The sequence below is a fragment of the Anser brachyrhynchus genome (genome assembly GCF_964034855.1).
Source record: "Anser brachyrhynchus genome assembly, chromosome: 2".
Lineage (NCBI taxonomy): Eukaryota > Metazoa > Chordata > Aves > Anseriformes > Anatidae > Anser > Anser brachyrhynchus.
This window is the reverse complement of record NC_137695.1, coordinates 158,457,595-158,473,662: the sequence shown is the minus strand read 5'-3', so window position 1 is coordinate 158,473,662 and position 16,068 is coordinate 158,457,595. Positions and strand designations below refer to the sequence as shown.

The 16,068-nt window shown below is 38.3% G+C and overlaps 1 protein-coding gene and 1 long non-coding RNA gene across 15 annotated transcripts in view; both read left to right on the top strand.

Moving 5' to 3' along the window:
- Positions 1–7,557, top strand: part of TSNARE1 (t-SNARE domain containing 1) — a 462,256-nt gene extending 454,699 nt beyond the window's left edge. For all 13 annotated transcript variants that reach the window (XR_013946781.1, XM_080580846.1, XM_080580849.1 and 10 more), the window contains one exon: positions 6,635–7,557. The gene's annotated coding sequence lies outside the window, so the exon portion shown is untranslated. The remainder of the gene's footprint in view (positions 1–6,634) is intronic.
- A 376-nt stretch (positions 7,558–7,933) lies between these two features.
- Positions 7,934–13,460, top strand: LOC308190029. 2 transcript variants are annotated; one of them, XR_013946786.1, is made up of 3 exons: positions 7,934–12,574; positions 12,661–12,783; positions 13,225–13,460. It is a non-coding gene; the product is annotated as an uncharacterized lncRNA (long non-coding RNA). The 2 variants fall into 2 exon arrangements; XR_013946787.1 differs by having other exon boundaries at positions 12,661–13,460.
- Positions 13,461–16,068: the final 2,608 nt, after the last annotated feature.

Genomic DNA, 16,068 nt, shown 5'->3' with positions numbered 1-16,068 from the left:
GAGAAGTAGGATGACAGTGCTTCTACAAGGATAACATGGAGAAAAAAAACAACAAGCGTGTTTTAAGGAAGCGTCTTCTTTGAGTTGTGACTTGGAGAAGAAACAAGACTATTTTAACTGTTTTTTATTCCTTCTCTTGCCTGATTGTTTTGGCATAGGCTTGAAGGAGTTCTTTGTTTAAGCACACCTTGACTGGAGAGCAGGATTGCCTGCTTATTTATACCTGGATGTCAGCTTTGGATACCTCTGCCTATTTCCTACATTTTATTTGCAAGTTGCCTGAAAAAGCGTGTCTTGTTGGACCCTGAGCTGGAGCAAAACACATGGAATAATCTGTACTTAAGATGGTGAAGCATCTGCAGTGAGGCCAATGTTAATGATCAGTGGTCTAATGCAGGAAGTATAGAAAGAAAAATTGGAGAAAGTGAGCCTCTATGGCCCAAAACACTGGCCAGAGAAAAAGCTAGTAAAATGTCAGTGAATCTTTGGTGAATTACATTAGCTCATACATTTGCACTCCAGGTAGCTCCTGGGGACTTCTGTCAGAACTTACTGGAAGTACTTGTCAGAATCAAATTTTTACACCTCTCACAACTTCAAAATAATTCATTCAGGGCTTATGTCAAATCTATGGCTCAAATAATAAGAACTTACTGGAGGTTGAAATGCAACTGTATCTTGGAGTAAACATTGTCATGTTAAAGAACTATGTAATGACTTATCAATCATACACAACTCTGCTATGCACAGTTTGCCATGAGGGGAAAAGAAACAATATCTTCTTATTCAGATATAGGGGATTTTCACCATGTTTTAATCTGATAAAACAACGCTTCTGAGACTTGCTACTTACTTGCTGTTTAATCAGAGTAAAGTTTGAGATGTCATTATCTGATGTTGCACATCGTCAACACCAGATAATACAAAAATCCTTGAAATTTAAAGATTGGTTGCATGTTATTGCCACATCATCTTGCTACTTCCATAGCAATATGTATTTTTAAGAATTTGGGGAAAATTACTGCTTCTCCTTCCCCTCCTTCCCATCTCGTCTATTATGTGTCATGTCCCAAACCCTGGGCACTTCACCTTTCTGTGAAATGGATCTTCTCACAGTCCTCAAAATTCAGCTAGCACTGTTCCACAGATTTGACTTCTAGGTACAGATTCTTACGGTTACAGAATTTTTAAAAGATTTGCACGGCCTTATTCAGTTCCATGTTTCTTAAAAACTTTGCCATATACTGCAACACTGGTAAGGAATTTGCTTTGCTAAAACAAATCTTTACAGCTCAGAAGTGGCAATGCATGGGAGTAAATTCTTACTAGCCACATGCCAATTTTCTAGCATGGAGCTGGAAAATGGTTTGGATGTCTTTCACTGTAGTGAGTGCTAAGGAGCTGGCTCATAGCGACATCTTTTTTGGACTCATCAAAACATAGGCACATCCCCAAAAGATGCCCATTCACCTGCATTAACATTTACCTGTTAAACTTCTATATTACCGACGATCTCCAGTTGCTAAATTAAAAAGCAATTTAAGCCAGAGCCAGAAGTCTTCTGAAGTTCCAAAAGATTTCTATTGGAGCATATTTCTAAAATAAAGAGAAATTATTTCACTATAGTTGGATGAAAAAGGGTTGCTGGGCCCCACTGAAGCAGTTAAGAGAATGCATGGAAGAAATAAATGACTAAGTGAATATGAAGCAATATTCTATGAAATATATCATCACCCTGCTTTCTCTTATTTATTTATTTATTTATTTATTTCCTGACAGAAGGCTCTTGGGTTATTAGGTCTGTCCTATTTTAAGAACCTGTTGTTAAAATTACAGTATAAGCAGAAATGGCCAGTGTGACTGAATAGAACAGCGGCTTTTCTGCTGTGAGCATTGTGCACTAGAGAAATGTCTTTAGAAGATTTCTGCAATGAAAAGTGGGTATCATTTACTTCCTTGGAAAATTTGTGGGAAGGACTATTTAAAAAGGAATAATTTTAACTGATGGAAAAGCTTTACTGAAGGCAAAATCTCATCATTGTATAGTACTTTTGAACAAAGACCCAGATAAAAGCTTAAGGCTGGGAGATTCGCAATGTCAGTGATGAAGTTCTTGTCACAAGTCAGTGTAATGAAGTTCTTGGATTAATCTGGTGTCTGATTAGCTTCAGCTTGAAAGATGCAGGATATACTGTTTTTGTTTGTTTGGTTGGTTGGTTGGTTTCTTTCCTTAGCGTTTGTTCTGTGAGTTTTGTCTTTACTTCATCTTTTTTTCTTACCCTTAAAATACATCATTTAGCATTAATGTATATAACAATTTAATTATATCAGGCCCATGTTGAAACCTTCATAGGAAGGTGATCAGAAAGGAAAGACATGAGTCCTCATAAACCATTCCACACCATCACAGGTGGAAGTTCAATCAAGTTACAGCATGACCTGCAGAGGGATGTCTGGTATGGGGCTAAATTTGATATCGATGTCCAAAGCTGGTGATCTGGTGAATTCTGAACACATAAGAAAAATATATCAGCCATCTCTGGAAAATCTGAGAGTTTTCTCTACCTCTCAGTACTACTATGCTCTGTACGCATATCTATTCTCTGATATTTCTATTATATCTATTTCTATATCTATATATGTCTATTCTCTCTCTCAGAGGCAGAAAAACAACCATGTTTTCTACGTTCAGTATTCTCTTGAGGCTTTTCAGAAACAGAAAACTTAGAGACTCATGTCACAAGATGATATGTCCACTATCAGCCTTGCATATGAGTGTAGGTTCTTCATCACAAAAAAAATGTTGTGAAAGGTCAAGTGCTGTTGATAAGGGAGTGCAATTTATCTGGATGAGTCCTTCCAACAAAAAAGTTCATTGAGGTTAATGTCCATGAAAAAGCCTTAATATCTGTATAACTTTGCAAAAGTAAAAAGTTATATTGTCAAAACTTATTTACACAGTATGATAGGTATCATCACATTTTCTTAGAGCAAAGACAGATCTCACATGATTCAAAACAACAGCAGATAGGATCAAGTTTGTTTTTCATCCTGGAAAATTTATCTTCTCATGAGACTAGCTGTTTAATTCACAGGCAGAACAAGCTAGACTAAATAAATGAGCTGAGTTTGCACCGTAAACTGCAAAGGTTCTTCTCTAAAGCCAAAGAGGGCTGTGGGATGGATTCATACCTCAAATTCCTACTGCAACTTATAGCCACCACGTGACTGGAGAGGTTCATCTGTCTGATTTTGTGGTTCACAGTAAAAAGGTCTGTAAGCCTGCATCGGAGAGCAGTCTTAGCAGTCTGATGGCGGTAGAATCTTTTTCCATTTGTCTTTCCTTTCCTGCCCTCTCTCTTCATGCATGTAAAAAATCAGGTTAAATGTGCCTGTTTCCTGTCATTAACTGTGAGTGTAATAGAAATGATTCGCTGAAATGTGGACAACCAAAGCCTTGTCACCCAGGTTTCTACTTGTAAAGTTCCCAAAGACCTGCCCTAACATTATTTTTATTTTTGGATTTTTATTTTATTTCTATTTTATTTGCTAGGGATTGTAATTTAGTTCTGCTGTTAACACAAGACTGTGTACTCTATGACTAGAACTGCTAGACTCAGCATTACAATCCTTATTACTACCATAGCAACTAGTAAAAAAAAAAAACAAAATACCTCCTTATTCAAAATCTAAGAGTAGGACAGAACTCAAACTCTCTTTCAATAAGTGAAAATAACTAATTTTTATCTCTGAACTCAAACTCTCTTTCAATAAGTGAAAATAACTAATTTTTATCTCCAACTATACCAGAAACATATATTAAATTTGTTGGTTCATGGCCCAATGTATCTTGCAGTTAGTTTGTTTCTGGAGATCCTCTTGTTGCACAAAAGCCAAGTCTATACATTGTCTATTTATAATTTAAATGTTTTTAGTAGTGTTGAATATTTTCTCTGTCTGCAAATCAAGATTCATTATTCACAGTAGCTTCAGAACCTGCCAAGAGCAATGACTTGTGCTGGTAGCGAAATTTGCTTTCATGTCAAAAATACGGTGCACTTCATCCCAGTCCTCAGAGACAAAGCCTGTCCAAAGCCTGCAGGACTTGATTAGACTTCATTCTTTCTCTCCCATACACAGGAATGTGTGCTCACACATAAGCTCTCTCAACCCCCAACCCCATACATACATATAAATGCACACATATGTACAGACATTCCTCCTAAGGTCTTTAAGGAAGCCTTCTGTTAGTGATGGATTTGAATTTGTCATTTACACAGTTGTTGACTAAGTACAGTGCTAAGAAATCTTGACAACTATTTGGTGGCTCTGTGATGCTAACACATGTGTCTCAGCCAGATCATGGCCAGAAGGTCAAGGGAGGTGCTCCTTTGCCTCTGCTCAGCACTGGCAAGCCACATCTGGAGTTCTGTGTCCAGTGCTGGGCTCCCCAGGACAAAAGAGATGCATGGACATACTGGAGCAAGGTCAGCAAAGGACCAGGAAGACAATTATGGGACTGAAGCACCTGACATGCAAGGAGAGGCCGAGAGCTGGGATTGTTCAGCTTGGAGAAGTCGTGTTATTTATGCAACTGGGGGGTTATAGAGGTTATGGAACTAGACTCTTCTGGGTGGTTTCCACAGACGGGACAAGAGGCAACAAACTGAAATACAGAAAATTAGTTTAAAGATAAGAGAATACTTTTTTACTCTAAGAATTGTCAAATGGAAATAGGTTTCCCAGGGAGGTGTCCATCCTTGGAGCTATGCAGAATGCAACTAGACGCAACTCTGATGACCTTACTTTAGCTGACCCTGCACTGAGATAGTGGTTAGACTAGATTATCTCTAGAGGTCTCTTCCCACCTCATCTCTTCTGTGACTTACATAGACAGTGACCATATTGTTTATTGGCAACTGCAGAAATGTTTTTTTTTTTTTTTCTCTTCACTTTACCTTCAGCCTTTCCTCTTTGAAGAAAGATTAGGAAATGTTAACAGCGAGCAGGGTAGTTGAAATGTTTCCAAAGTGGCACTAGGAATCACATTGCCTTTCCATTCAATCTCCTTTCCAGAGCCTTTCCACTCATCTAAGTAACTCTAGCAAATACATTTCTGATATTAGAAGAATTTCTACTACTGAACTTACACAGCTTAGTTTGTGTGTCCACAGTGTATACTTCTACATCTAAGAGAGTCATTCTGAAGATCTCTTTGTAGTTAATACAAGTCAACAACAATGAGTGAAATCTAGGTCGTTCTGAAGTTGGTGTCTTTATTCAAATGACATGACTCCCACCCTAAAAATCCACTGGCTGTATTGATTAGATCTGTAATTATTGTAATAGGAACCTGGAGCCTGGGAGGCATTATACTCAGATGGAGACACGCAACTTAAATTAGCTGAGATGAACATCATGTGCAGAAGAATACTCTTTCTCATTAAAGAGTGTTTCTATTAGCTCTTTGCAGTGTTTATGTTGAATGCAAGACATTATCTTCTATGCTTTGTATTGAGTGCACCACAGCACACAATGGATGTTTGATTTCACAAGATTATCTAAATAATATCTTACTATGAACAATTCTAATAATTGGCATAAATAACAATACGTGCTTATCTTTTCATTTTGACATTGTTCTTGATTTAGAGTAAAGCGTAATTAAAACAAAGAGCAATTCTAAGGTTTTCAGCAGTAGTCAACAACAGAGTTGTTCTCTGTTATGGTTTTACTGATAGCAACAGAAAAAATTTCCATTTCTTTCCTTTTCCTTAATACCAAGTAGAACCAGATTTTCTAGCATAGCATATACACAAAGAAGGAAGTACAGGTAGAAAAAAATGCAACCACTACAAAACTCTGTTTGTATTTTTCATGGTGATATTTACAACAAACAGCCAAAGCTGTTTCACAATAAGTGCAAAAATACAGTTTGTTTACCCTCTAACCTTTGTCTATAGTGCAGATGTCTATCTTTGAAGTCATCCTAGGAGGCTTCTCTTATAGCTATAAGAGAGAAGCATGAACTTTTATAAAAAATAATTTAAAAATATATAAAAATTATATAATTTTTAATTGCATCTGTATTTTCATTAACTATTTACATTAGGCAATATAAACATTTTACCTTGTAGAGATCTACACATGATATGGTGAGAGTCCTTCCTATCAAGTGAAAGTGTCTACTGGCTTCATTTTGTGGAGAAATGGAAAAGAGATAAATGTTTCTAAGATATATTCTCTTCTGCAAAGTACACCAATGTCACACTCCAGTTTCGTAGTGCACTTTTCAGGAAAATGTATTTTTAAAATCAGACTTGCTATCTTCTAGGTATGGGAACTGCTGGCATTGAAGAGAATACAAAATCCACCCATTTCTTTGCCACGTTAGATTATACTACATATTTTCTGTATAAATTTGATTTGTCTCTACTCTTATTCTCTCCACCCCTTCCACTTCCACAATTATTTTATACTGGAATCAGTGAAAATACATTTTTCTGAGTTATGTCTACTTTGTTGTTGCATTTTGGCACCATCTTGAGTAGCCATCCTTCCATCAGAAATAACATTATATCAGCAAATCTCTGGGAATCCCATGAATGCTTAACTATTATTCTTGCTTTTGCAGAGCCTGTGAGCACCCCATGAAGTGGAATGGATTCTCAAGGCATTTCACATTCAGGCCCTATATCAATGTCTGCTTTACTGATCACGGTGTATTAAAACTGCTATAACCAACAAATACTGTAATTGTATGAAAGAAAAGCTGAGTTTTATACCATGTGTTAATATAATTGCAGATAACTTCTTTTTCCCCTTCATTGAAGATATGTTTTACCTAGTGTTATGAATTTTAATTGTGTCCCCTGTGTATCTGGGGAATGTTATTTCTTTGCCTCCATATCTGGTATCCTGTGTGTTGTGAGATATGTAACTGTGAATTCATCTGTATTGTTTGTGTTTTTAACAGTTCTGCTCATTTAAAACCATGAAAGTCAATGTCTTTTGTTTGATTCTTTTGTGTGTGTGTGGTTGTTTTTCTACATTTTAAACATAATCCAGCTCAGATTCTCATTCTGTACACTGCTGCTTTATCATTTGCTCTGCAGATCTGAGCTAAATATTTTCACAATTACACGTGTCATATACAAACCAATCATTGAGATACTTAGTTGATACCATTGTATGCATAGAACAACACATTTGTTATGAGAAACACTAGTGCAAGAGCAGGACAAATAAACATTAAGACATATTGTTATCCCCCTTTTTTTAAAAAAAAAAGATCTACAATCTGTTAAAAAAATCAAGCAAGGCATCTCATGAAAAATGTCAGATTTTGTATTTGATTTAATTTCATAGGTTTCAATGAATCCAGCATTTGGGATTTTGTTCTATTTTCGCGCACAATAATTTCTGCTGAAACATGATTGAATATGCAATTTAAATTCATCTTTAAATGTGTCATGTACTGTAAATGCAGTTTTCCTCCAGCAAATAAAGCATTTCAGAAATGGTTTTAATTAAAATGTCATAGGAAGTATTGAAGAGAATTTCACAAAATGGTATTTTTTATTCTTCATGAAAAGTTACATCTTTTAGCAACACAGTGTCTCACCAGAAAATAAATAAATAAATAAAATCAGGTACCTCGATATGATATGTGGTGTTGGTTACTGTGAAGGTTTAGAGAAGAATAATAAATATTAAACTAGATTCTTACCTGCACTGATTTCAATTACATGCTTCCTTTCCAAAAAGCTGATGCAGTCTTTTGTCAGTAAAGGTTGAGCACAGAACATGCTCAGAAAAATCTTGCAGTTGCTTAAGCTCATTCAGGGTCAAAAGTGTAAAACTTTTAAATCAGTGCAGTTAGGTTTGGAAGGGAAACAAAAGTCAGTTTTTTTTTTTTTTTTAGTTTTGTGTGTGTGTTTCTTGCTAGATCTAACTGGCAAAGTCTACATAACTCAATCATTATATGTAATATTCAACAGTGGCTATTAAGAAGAGCTAATTAATAGGATTATACTCCCCCCCCCCAAAAAAAAAAAGATGAGAATTGGTGTGAAATTACAAAAGATGATGCCTCCTTCTTTACCTTTCTACAGATATTTTACTTCTGAAATAGAGCTCCCTGTTTATTTCCAGTATAAATTGCAGGCTGCCTCTATCAGCAAAATTGGCAAATTCTCTAGTGATGAAAATGATTTTCATCTAGTCAGTAAGAGCTGAAACGAACCCAGCTCATAGCTGATTGCAAGCAAATATTTTGAGAGCCTCGAGTTGCATTTGAACAAGGGATTCAAAATGAACAATCCCTGCCTATTCGCTAATCCCATTCATTAGAAGCTCAGTGATTACCTCATTAGTATGATGCAGTGCAGAGACAGGCTGATGGAGCTTACAATGAGCCAACTTACACAGCTGATGCATTTGGCACCAATGACCCAGGTGAAGTATTTCTCTGCTGAAACTGTAGACACTGCCTGGCTTAGAGCGAGCATGAAGTCTACGTGTGGCAACACAGACATTCCTTTTCCATTGTGTATTATGGACTTCCTTATAATGACAAATGCTATTTTTAAGAAAATATATTCCATTAGGTTGCTATAAAACAGTATGTTCCTGCAGAAGATATGTTTTCTATTCCACATCCACTTCTCGGGCACATTTGCCTTCTCCTTCCTCACAGCAAATATATACAACAAGACCATTAAACAGCTGCTTATGCTACTGATGCTTCTGTCCCTTTAGATGAGAACACTGAGCATACACACTGGCATAGTTTTATTCTTCCTTACAATATCACACACAGACACACCAAACTAAGAACCCCCCCGGCATCACAAACTTTAATTTGGGCAGATTCCCCGAGCCACCATGGTGTGTGGGGTTAATCTGGAAATGGGGTGTGACAGCGGACAATTCTAATTAACACTTTTTTGTGGACATTACCGATAAGCTAGTGCATGCTGGCAACAGAGCAACAACAATTAAAAAGATTGTGACAAAATAAATTAAAAACAGGCATATCGGAACTGTAGTGAGCTGAGCACACAATTCAATTAAGTTGTCAGGTCCTCTTACTCAGGAGAGGAATAGGAAGTAGTTTTCATCCCTAGTGCCTTAAGGGCAAGTGTGAACATAATAAAACAAACTTATCTGTCATGTCAGTTACTGTCAACTAATCAAACAATTCAGAAGGCAATAAAATTTCTCAGATCTGAGGTCTTTGTAAAAGGGCTGACACAGTTGTACCTACCATCTATTGTTCAACAATTTTTTGACCTTCTGGTCACTTTCACAGTACCTGTTAAAGCTTTTATGAAATAAATAAATCTATTGCGCTGGGAAGATGGTTGCTTAAGCTAACTAGGAGGAAGTTCGGAGGAGCGATATATGTCTTAATCCCCACAAGGTAGGACATAAAAAACATTCTACTAATTCACCTCAAGGGTCTGTATCACCTGGTACTCAGTCTCCAACACTGGCCAAAAATAAGTACCTGAGGGACAGAAAAATTACCTATGAACCCTCATTCCTAATACTCTGCCAGTCTCTGTTCTTAATTTTTCCATTAAGTGGATTTCCTGATGTTAATGTAGCTTGTAAAGGAGAAAGGAATTTCACAGGTTTATTACTTATTATGAAAACAAACACACAAACAAAACTACTTCTTCTAGTTTGAACTTGGCTCCTGCTGCTGTCATTTACTGTCCCTTTTTTCCTTCCATCAAAATAGGTGGTTAACAATCTGTCTTAATACGCCCTTTCCATCTCATCATGATTTTGCAGACCTCTCTTACATACTCCCTAATATATCTCTTTTCTGGTGTGAATAGTCTCAGCTGACTTGGCCTTTCCTCTTTTACTTGGGTAACTTGCTTTGTCTGTATGACTTACTCTTTCAGTCAGCTGTAGAGAGATCCTCCACAGTAGCTTTAAATTATATGCCTGATTTTTAGACAGCTACATCTAGCTGAAAGGAGTTCAGTCTATTATCGGAGCTATTTTATGCTAGTAAAGCATCTATTATCTCCTGTACATGGTGTGTTTTGATCCAAAGTCAATTGAAGTTATTGGAAGTATCAGATGCTCTCTATTTTGCTTCAGTTCAGATAATTTCTTAGGCAAGTGCCAGGAAAAGAGGAACAGAAATGGCAATGATTAGCACATTTCTCCACTTGAGCATTTCATGCCTCTAAGAACATATAAACTGAAAATGAAGAACGATAGGGCAGGTCAACAGATCACTCCCTAACAACTTATTAATCTACAGTTCTTTTGGTTTAAGGGGCCTTGAGACACTGAAAATAGCTCCGATTCATCCATTTAGTATAAGTGTATTAACCCACATAATTAGGTGCAGACTCTTCCAAAGCAGCAGCCCAGAGCATATTAATGATCCTTCACATTGGGTCTGAACCATGTTTCTCATGCTTTCATTCATTACAGGCTTCCACGCTGTGGAGCTGAGTTGAACCTAATTAGACCACAAAGAAATATGGTTATAATTGGTCTGGAGCAGCTTAGTAAGAGGTAATAAGGTAGTTTAATTGGCTTCTTCTTTGTATTACTGGCTCTAGAATTTATCATTTGCTGTGGACAGTGGACCAACTACACTTCACCTTGCCATGGAAAGAAGATGAATAAAACATATGATGAATGGTAATCTGCTTGATGATTATACACGAAAATGTCAGAAACTGATAAATTTCACAATAAAAATCAGGGATTCCTGATCCTTGGATGCTGTTGACAAATGAAATGTGTGTTTTAAGAGTATCAGATGCCATTTAGGAAAGAAGCTAAGTCATTGTTGTTTTTGTAACCTTTATTCTAGTGAACTATAGTTATGGTTAATTTCCAAATCCCCGCTTATCATAGCTATAGGCACATGCATAAAAGTGAACAAAGGCCTATCATCAAGGTGAGCATCATAGGATTTTTGTTGTTATATGGGGTGACCTTGTAGGAAATGTGTAGGAAATTGAATATTTAAAAGATTTACTAATTTTAATACAGATTCTTCTTTCTTTCCTTGCCAATGAACATGTAGGGAAACAGAAGACAATACAGAACAAAAACAGAAGATGAAAAACAAGGCAGACATTCCCAGATATGCTATCCATCCTAATGCTCTTTTTACAGAGGAAAAAAAAAATAATCCAAACTGAATAGGGAATCAGAGGCCTGTTGGAGTAAAGGGCTGATGATCTGAAGTTCCAGGTCCCTGCCCTGTCTGGACATAGAAAGGTCCTCACCCCAATATAACCCTGCACACCAGCCTTCTGCCAGTGCAGCCTTTAGGTGGCAATGAGGTGCTCTTTAGACAGGCTATGAAGCATAAATGATATCAAAATTTCATTACTTACATGTGATGTAGAATATGGACCTGATACCTCAACCTGAGTCACCCATTTCCTTTCAGCTGTGTTGCTGCTTGAAATCAGCTGAATCTGGTCAATTGGTATTCTGAAAGGCAAGCTCTAAGTGCTGAGAACATGCGTTTCCAGCTTTTTGGCTAAGTCAACAGGATTATTAAAATCTACATTTGGAGGCCTTGTAGACCCTGGAGGGGAAAACAACTTTTTCCACAGAAGGTTTTATAGGATTAAAATAGTTTAATGGAGCTCAGGTGTGTGAGGGATTGCTACCAATCACCTTAATGCCATTCAAGTGTTGGAGTTCCTCTCACCTCACTTGTCTAAGTGTTAAAAACAATTTTCTGTCCAAGCACCTCCAATGAGTCTCTACCAACTCCCTGAGGAAATTACTCCATGCCCCAATTGAAATCACTTTTGAAAATGTTTTGCTTGAATTTTCAATATTCTTATTACAGCTTCTGCCTGGTTGCTTTGCTCCCTTTGACAAGCTAAAGTGATCTCTCCCCCTCAGGAATAACACCAGTACAGTAGGCTACAGTGAATGATCTCTGTGCTGGGTCTCTTTTTTCAGAGGAAAAAGTCACAAAGTTCATGACAGGCAAGGGTCAAAAGTTTTACCCAAGAGAGGACTTGAGGGAAACCTTTTGGGTGCATGCATAAAACCCTCACAAGTTATCCCCAGAGCAACTGATTTGGCGCTGTATGAGGGAATAGATGGGAGGTGTGCTTGAGAGAGTGCCTTACAGACCATGCAGAGTGCAAATGTGATTGTGTAGCTGCGCAGGCTGCTTTCCTGCTGTTTGTAGTAATATCACTGCAGGACATTAACCCTGAAGGAGGAAGGAGGAACACACAGAGACAAGCTGGAGAGCTTGGGAGACTCCGCCTGGTGCAGCTGATGGACACTGGAGATAATGTTTGGTTGTGAGATCGTGCAGGGTGTTCGCTGAGAAAAGGAACCCAGCAAAAAGCAGGCATGATTACTGCAGTCATCTGTCTAGCTGTGGTACTAACTCCCTAGTAGCCAGCTTGCTGTCACGCTAGATAAATGAAATAACAAAAAAAATAGAACCCTATGGAGTATGTTGACATAGTGGGACAGCTTTTGTAATGCATGGCAAACGGGCAGTTAGCAGAATGCAAAAGCATGAAGTGAAGACCGACACTTTTGACAGCAGCAGGTAGGAAAACATCAGACATCTGTGATTACACCATCCTTCACCTTCTCTTTCCATGCTTTGTGTCTCCACTGGGGTGTTTCTGACAGGATCAGCAGCAATGCTAAGTGCTGGAAAGGAAGTGCCAGGATCCTCTAGTCCTGCACATTCAGAGCACAGACTCAGCAATTCTTCAACCTACAGGATGGTTTAAGAGCTCCTTCGCTTCACAGGTAAGTTGGATTCACTGCAGAGCCCAGATTTGCCTCATCTTACTTTAAGGGTCTAAATGAGGAGCACAGCCACTTTCATCTCCCTTTACAGTCAGTAGGAAGAGATCTTGGGATAGGCTGTAGTACCCTCTGGCAATGCTTATGTTTCCCAAGAGTGACTGTGTTCAAAATTTAGAGCCTCAGTTAGGTGGGGTAAGTCTAGATTGAGTTTCCTTTCACAATGCTCCAATTCCAAATCTCTCTCTGGTGGGCTATAAAGCCCACTAGAAATATCAGGGCTATTTCTTCCCACTTTTCCAAATCTCATATTGATCCTTCCTATACTTTGAAGTGCTACTGACCTTCTGAAACTGCATCTTCGTTTGACATAAGAACATATAAAATACTCCACAGAGGCAGATGAGCAAGGCAGAAGAAGGCAACCTTTGTAAATTCTTCCAGGTTCTTGCAATATCTACGGTCCCCAAAGGAGAAAATACAAGCACGGTGCAACGGTTTGAAGCACGGATTGAAGAAGAGTCATTCTACATTCTTTAAGGAGATTAGAAGCTTACTAAATGACCTTATATATTTCTGATTCTCAAGAGTTGTGTTTTTTTTGTTTTTTTGTTTTTTTATGAAGAATGTTGCAGTAGATGATGTCAGAGAAGTGGTATGCATGGTGTATACTCACAAACTCATACTGCATGGTATGAAAGGACTTACTGGGAAGAGTGTGAGATGACATCTATGTGGAGAAAGTTGAATAATGGCTGAAGAGGATTCAGAAAATATAAATATGTAGTAAAGTCAAAAAAAATGTATTTTATTTTATTTTTCAATTTTTGGAGCCAGAGAGATGAATGTTTGGGGTGGAAACTGCTGTTAATTTTTTAGTTAATATGGTTGTGTCTTCCAAGCCAGTTGGGTCTCAAGTTTGAACAGAGCCAAATTTGACCCCATATGAACAGAAGTATTTTCCCGATCATAGTGAAAAATGACAGCAAATATCACCAACTAATCAGTGATTTAAAGCATGAGGTGTGTCCTACTCTCCTGCCAGTCTATAACCATTCTTTCAAGATGAACATCATCTATGCAGCATCACCATGCCAAAAGTCTTCAAGGCACCTCTTATATAAAAAGCTCCATAACAACTGTGGTTGTTCTGCTCACACGCATTTGTTAGCTTCCTATTGGAGGTAAATATTTCTGCCTTTCTCCTAACTACGTGATTCATAGATACTATGAGATACTAGTGGGGTCTCTTCTAATAGGTGAGGGGAGAACAACTTTCAAAGACTGAAGGAAGAACAGCAGCCAAGCACCAAAAAGACAGACTGCACCGTAACTCACTGCAGTACGGTCTTAGTCTCCACCACTGGTGAAACATTAGTTGTGAACTTCATTCTTCCAGCTTCACTGTTGAACAGTGTTTGTTTGTTTCTGTGGCAAAATAATAATAATAATAATAATAATAATAAAAACCTGTGGGTTTGTTCCAAAAGGTGGAATACCTGATTGATACCTGATAGGATCTTTATTCTTAATTTCAGCTCTTAAAGACACCATATATGAGCTGGTGAGATGGCAAGAAAAGGATCTGGAGATGGTGCTAGAAATACAGGTAGAACTGCATATTAGTAACACTAGCAGAAGGGGGAGAGAGGTAGGAGATAAGAATTTGGAAGATATTCTGGTGAGGTTTAGGGTAGGGAGAAGGTTTGGAAACATTTAAAAATTATCTGTCTGGAAAAAGGTATTATTCAACACTCACTTTTCCTCCCTTCTACTACTCAGTCCACAACACTGAAACTTTTTCACATATTCACCATGGATTTCTCCCAAGCTTGTGATAGTATAATTAGTGATTTGATCTGTCCAGCCAAAAACACATCATAGAGTCATAGAATGGTTTGGGTTGGAAGAGACCTTGAAGATCATCCAGTCCCAACCCCCTGCCATGGGCAGGGACACCTCCCACCAGCCCAGGTTGCCCAAAGCCCCATCCAGCCTGGCCTTGAACACCCCCAGGGATGGGGCATCCACAGCTTCTCTGGGAAACCTGTGCCAGTGCCTCACCACCCTCTGAGTGAAGAATTTCTTCCTTATATCTAATCTTAATCTACTTTCTTTTAGTTTAAAGACATTCACCCTTGTCCTATCCCTACATCCCCTGACAAAGAGTCCCTCCCCAGCTTTTCTGTAACCCCCTTTAGGTACTGGAAGGCCACTGTAAGGTCTTCCTGGAGCCTTCTCTTCGCCAGGCTGAACCACCCCAGCTCTCTCAGCCTGTCTTCATAGGAGAGGTGCTTGAGCCCTCTGATCATCCTTGAGGGCCTCCTCTGGACTTGTTCTAACACTTCCATGTCCTTCTCCTGCTCATGTTGAGCTTCTTGTCAAGCAACACCCCCGTCTCCTTCTCTGCAGGGCAGCTCTCAATCCATTCTCTGCCCAGCCTGGATTTGTGTTTGAACAAATAAATCTGTGCTTGAATGCAGAAGCCCATTTGGGGAGCAGAACTTTATCCTAAAATACACAAGAGAGGCAATCTTGGCACTGGCTTCTGATCTTATTACTTCTTGACTTGGTCAGGAGTAAAAGCTTGCCACTGAATTATGGATTGTATAGTTTGGACTCAGACTGCATTGATAATAAGGGACTGGGGAATTGTGATCAACCTCCAAATAAACTCCTTTATTATTAAAAGAACAAAATCTGTTAGAGAATAAGTGAGAAATACTCTGTTCTCCTGCTCTTAGCAGTCTCTCTCACGTGTTATTAAGCACAGTTTCCCACAAAGTGTGATATTTTTTACATTTTTTTTTACCCCTTCACTAAGCAGTGACATTATAAGATATAGTTTGTATCCCAAAACCCAAAGCCCCTGGAGTTAATAATAATGTTCTTGGTTTTAGCAGTCTTTGATTCGTACCCTGATTTGTTATTCACTTGACCATTCTCCCTATTCATACTTTGTACCACAAGAAAACCTGCACATTCCTCTCCAGAAAATTAGTTCTTTCTCTGCAAAACCTCTTGAGATATGGCAGGCATTAAAATCAAGAAGTGGAGCTAAGAACAGAAAAGCAAGGTGGTAATCAGAACAATGAAATCCCCCAGATCACCAGTCAGAGAAAACATTTCCATACACCTTTGGCGAGTTAACGTTCCCGAGGCACAACCCAATTATAAGTTACATGGAGGCAGTAGGTTGGAAGGGGGATAATGGTCTCTTATTGGTTTCTATCGCAGCCAGTAAGTACAGTATAGAAGTGTATAAACTAGGGGAACTGGCTGGGCCAT